Raw genomic sequence first — 6000 nt, 5'->3', positions numbered from 1 at the left:
CTCTGCGCTTACTGTATTTTATATAATATTTTCATGGACACAAAGTCCATTTTAAACCACAAGTGATGCCTCTCTGCCCTCTGTGTCCTGTCTGGAATGTACATCCTGCTTGAGCACCACCAGCATGAACAGACAGGAGGTTCTGAGCACAGAGCCAGACAGCATTAGTCTGCTTCTGCAGATCAGTTCAGAGTCTGAGGAACGGTGAAGTACCCACACACCAGGAAACATTTTGCCTAGTTCCTGTTCCAAAGAAAGCAAGTCCAACAGTTTCCAGTGACTAGAGGCCAATTGCTTTAACTTCCCACGTGATGAAGATCCTTGAGAGATTAGTTCTGTGAAACAAGGGACTGTGTGTCGGACAAGATGGCGGGCAACACAGGAGCTCCACAAGGAACAGTTCTATCTTCTTTCTTGTTCACACTGTACACCTCAGATTAAGTGCAACTCAAGTACGTGTCATGCGCAGAAATTTTCTGATGACTGGGGCTTCATGGAGTGGTGTGGACGGAACAATCTAAAGCTCAACATGGCCAAGACAAAGGGGATGGTGGTGAACTTTAGCAGATCCAAGTCCCCACCAACCCCCATCTCTATCCTTGGGGAGGTCATGGCAGTGGTGGAATCCTACAGGTACAATGGACAACAAATTGGATTGGTTATGTAACACTGAGTCTGTCTACTAGACTGCATGTTCTACCAATCAGTCATGGCGGGCATAATCTTTTCTGCAGCAATATGCTGGGGCAGTGGCATCAAAGCAGGAGATACCAGCAGACTAAACAAACTGATGAGGAAAGGTGCACAGCTCATGGGACCAATCTGGACTCCTTGGAATCAGCTTGGCAGGATAAGATGCTGGCTAAACTGCTGCTCATCATGAACAGTGTCTCTCACCCACTCCATGAATACCTAACCATGCAGTAGAGAACATTCAGCTCCAGACTGATCCAGCCACAGAGCAACAAAGAACAGTACAAGTGGTCCTTCATACCCAGACTGTACACTCTGTGTTAGCTGTGCAATAATGCAACATTTTTCACATTACGCATTCACATTCCTTTTCATATGTACACATTCTAATGAGACAATGTCTTTACTTATTTTGTTGCTACTTAACATTTTTTTATCTTATTGTATTTGTTTGGTGGGCGGCACAGTGGTGTAGTGGTTAGCACTGTTGCCTCACAGCAAGAAGGTTCTGGGTTCAAGCCCAGTGTCTGACAGGGGCCTTTCTGTGTGGAGTTTGTATGTTCTCCTTGTATCTGCTTGGGTTTCCTCTGGGTACTCTGGTTTCCCCCACAGTCCAAAGACATGCAGGTTAGGCTAATTGGTGGCTTTAAGTTGACTGTAGGTGTGAGTGTGAATGGTTGTTTGTCTCTATGTGTCAGCCCTGCGATGATCTGCTGACTTGTCCAGGGTGTACCTTGCCTCTTGTCCATAGTCAGCTGGGATAGGCTCCAGCTTGCCCACGACCCTGCACAGGATAAGTGGTTACAGATAACGGATGGATGTTTGTTTGGTGTCCCAGTGAATGTTTCATGTCTCATGGACAGTATACTCCACCCACCTAGCACATATGCAGCTGTTTATTTGGAAGACATACTCATTTATAGTAATGATTGGCAGTGGAATTTACAACATCTGAGATCTGTCCTGAGACCTTTGACATGAGTGGGGGTGGGGCTCACAGCAATTCCAAAAAAATGTGCAATTGGCTGGGTGGAAGTACAGTATCTGGGCTTTCACTTGGGTCATGTGCAGGTGCATCCCCAAATTGATAAGAGAGCAGCAATTCTGGTGTGCCAGAGACCCAAGACCAAAAAGTGGTGAGGCAGTTCCTGGGGCTGGCTGGCTATTACAGGAGGTTTGTACCTACTTTTCCAGACATCACCAGTCCACTGACTGATCTCACTAAAAAGAGAGCACCAGATCAAGCCTAATGGACGAAGCTGTGTGAGCAGGTTTTTTGACAGGTAAAAGCGGTTTTGTGTAGGGGGCCACTGTTGCATTATTCTCCTGTCTCTCTCCCTTTTGTTCTGTAAACTGACACATCAGATCGTGGGTTTGGGGTTGTTTTGTCTCAGGTTGTGGAGGGGGAGAAGCGTCCAGTGCTGTGAATGAGCTGGAAACTCTTTGTGAGGAGTGTCTGGCCATCAAGTGGGAGATCATCTGAAACTACCTACTGGGGCACCCCTTTACTCTCTGTTCTGATCATGCTCTGCTCAAATGGCTCCACCGCATGTAGAATGCTAACACACGGATCATTTGTTGGTATCTGGCACTTCAGCCATTCAAGTTTCAGGTGATCCACAGGAAGGGGGCACAGATGGTAGTGGCAGATTTCCTCCTCCCGCAGTGGGGAGGTGGTGGGGGAGTCGACTGCAGTCTGGATGAGTTGGGGGGTGGGGGTATGTGAAATGAAAAGGAATGTATGAAAAATGAAAGGAAAAAAGAAAATCAAAGAGGTGGAGTTTGGGAGATGTTTAACATTTATTGTCGGAACCCTGTGCTTTGGAACAATCAATAAGTTTTCTGACAGGGGAGAGTGTTCAGAACAGAGGACTTTGTGCTTTCTGGCTTCTCTGTAACATGATATGTTTCATTTCGAAAAGGGAAAAAGACAGGCAGGTGAAGGTGTGACGATTTATAGTTTTCGTAATATAAGTGATAACAGGAACTGACTTGTTTCCTGGATGTTCCAAAATAATAAATGTAACCATTGGCAAATCACTAAATAAAAATGTTCTGTTAGAGGAAAATAATACTTCATTTTGTACTGGGACAAATCACACAACCCTGTCATGGATTATTTGCTGATAACAGCATGACCCAAAGTGTTTTATTCCCTACTTAAATGCACTGAACCTTCTTGTAAGTGGGGATAATTGCAAGCCATTTCTATCTTTAAAAGTATATTATTTTTAGACTGTAGTAATTGTAGTAAGTTTCAGTTTCAGTATAACAAACTGTTGCTGGAATTGGAATTTTACGTATCGAACAAAGTCAAGTGGTGTGAAATAAACAATGAAATGCACCTGTCCTATTATCTGTGTTCTCTCTCTTCACCCTCCTTCTCGAATGTCCCCTTTCCACCAACGTGAACCAGGTGCTAATTCTGGGCTGGTGCTTCTCCCTGTTCAGAGTTGGTTCGACTTGTGAACCTTCTAAGATCCAGTTTTCTTTTTCACGGGCTGGAGAGCCACCATACAGCCACGTCATTACATCACTGTATCATTACGTCTTTAAGTCACTGTACGTCACTACATCTGTTTTCATCTCCAGTAACACTAACACCAGCTTTCTACAGCTTTCACGCTGTAGACGATCTGAATCAGTGTGTACGTTATGTGTTACTGTCAACATAATCATGACAGCACAGAGCGCTTGAGTCCAGTCAGCAAATTCAGCTTTGTAATAACACTGTTTTTCTAGCTTACTTAACTGATTATTATAAGAACATTAACGGTCATTCTATTGTCATGTCAGTAACGTAGTGTGTGTGTGTCTATCCATCCATCATCTGTAGTCACTTATCCTGTACAGGGTCGCAGGCAAGCTGGATCCTATCCCAGCTGACTATGGGCAAGAGGCAGGGTACACCCTGGACAAGTCACCAGGTCATCGCAGGGCTGACACATAGAGACAAACAACCATTCACACCTACGGTCAATTTAGAGCCACCGATTATCCTAACCTGCATGTGTTTGGACTGTGGGGGAAACCAGAGCACCTGGAGGAAACCCACACAGACACAGGGAGAACATGCAAATTCCACACAGAAAGGCCCTTGTTGGCCACTGGGCTCGAACCCAGGACCTTCTTGCTGTGAGGCAACAGTACTAACCACTACACCATATATATATGGGCGGCACGGTGGTGTAGTGGTTAGCGATGTCGCCTCACAGCAAGAAGGTCCGGGTTCGAGCCCCGTGGCCGGCGAGGGCCTTTCTGTGCGGAGTTTGCATGTTCTCCCCGTGTCCACGTGGGTTTCCTCCGGGTGCTCCGGTTTCCCCCACAGTCCAAAGACATGCAGGTTAGATTAACTGGTGACTCTAAATTGACCGTAGGTGTGAATGTGAGTGTGAATGGTTGTCTGTGTTTATGTGTCAGCCCTGTGATGACCTGGAGACTTGTCCAGGGTGTACCCCGCCTTTCGCCCATAGTCAGCTGGGATAGGCTCCAGCTTGCCTGCGACCCTGTAGAACAGGATAAAGCGGCTACAGATAATGAGATGATATATAAAATGAAAAACAGAAATTCAGTATCTCAAATGATTAAAATATTTCCTAAGATCAATCAAAAAATGATTTACAATGCAGAAATGTTCAACTTCTGAAAAGTATGTTCATTTATACACTCAGTACTTGGTTGGGGCTCCTTTACCATGAATTACTGCATCAGTGCAGTGTGGCATGGTGGAGATCAGCCTGTGGCACTACTGAAGTGTTTTTGAAGCTCACTTTGCTTTGATAGCGGCCTTCAGCTCATCTGTATTTTTGGGTCGGGTGTTTCTCATCTTCCTCTTGACAATAGCCCATAGATTCTCTCTGGGGTTCAGGTCAGGTGAGTTGGCTGGCCAATCAAGCACAGTAACATAATGGTCAGCAAACCATTTGGTAGTAGTTTTGGCACTGTGGGCAGGTGCTAAGTCCTGCTGGAAAAGGAAATCGGCATCTTCATAAAGCTCATCAGCAGATGGAAGCAGAAGTGCTCTAAAATCTCCTGGTAGATGCTGCATTGACTTTGGACTTGATAAAACACAGTGGACCAACACCCCAGATGATATGGCAGCCAAAATCACCACAGACTGTGGAAACTTCACACTGGACTTCAAGCATCTTGGATTCTGTGCCTCTCCACTCTTCTTCCAGACTTGAGGACCTTGATTTCCAAATGAAATGCAAAATTTACTTTCATCTGAAAAGAGGACTTTGGACTACTGAACAACAGTCCAGTTCTTTCTCTCCTTAGCCCAGGTAAGATGCTTCTGACGTTATCTCTGGTTCAGGAGTGGCTTGATATTAGGAATGTGATGGTTGTAGTCCCTTTCCTGAAGACTTCTGTGTGTGGTGGCTCTTGATGCACTGACACCAGCCTCAGTCCACTCCTCGTGAAGCTCTCCCAAGTTCTTGAATCAACTTTTCTTGACAATCCTCTGAAGGCTGTGGTCATCCCTGTTGCATGTGCACCTTTTCCAGCCAGCCTTTTCAGCAATGACCTTCTGTGGCTTATCCTCTTTGTGGATGGTGTCGATGAGTGTCTTCTGGACAACTCATCAGTCAGCAGTCTTCCCCATGATTGTGGTTGCGTGGACTGATTTAGACTGAGAGATACACAGTATTTATACTGTTTTACTCAAACTCAAAATGAAATATTCTCATATTTTGAGGGGTTTTTTTTTGAGCTGTAGGCCATAATTATCAAAATTAAAATATAATTTTTTTGAAACATTTTAGTTTACATGTAGTAAGTTGAGAATATATTAAATTTTCACTTTCTTAAATAAATGATGGAAAATATTGAACTTTTTCACGATATTCTAATTGTTTGAGATGCACTTGCGTGCATATGTGTATTTGTATCTATTTCAGACCTGTGGATTAGGCAGACTAGACGCTACAACACTAGACTTGTTGCTTTCAAAACAGTTTTCCTGGCTCAGAGCCAGTTCTCTGGCTGTCAAAATGTGAAGAACTGGTTTGAGATTAGGCACCAACTCCAAACTGCTTTGGTGGAAAAGGGGTATCTATCAAACTACATATGTTGCCCCTGAGATACTAGTGATCCTGACCCCTACTGCTCTCCTGACCTGCTTGATCCATCCTGATTTCTGGTTGGAGTTCTTATCACCTGAATCTCACTTACTGCTGCTGAAGATGGCCCCACATGGACAGCCTAAAGCTTCAGTTATACTCCCTTGTGGACACTGTAGACACCATGGACATGTGTTCCTATTATACCTACTTTTGCATCCACTTGGCGAACGGATGCACAGTA

Source organism: Neoarius graeffei, chromosome 21 (assembly GCF_027579695.1).
Source record: "Neoarius graeffei isolate fNeoGra1 chromosome 21, fNeoGra1.pri, whole genome shotgun sequence".
Lineage (NCBI taxonomy): Eukaryota > Metazoa > Chordata > Actinopteri > Siluriformes > Ariidae > Neoarius > Neoarius graeffei.
Note: the sequence above shows the minus strand (reverse complement) of the source record.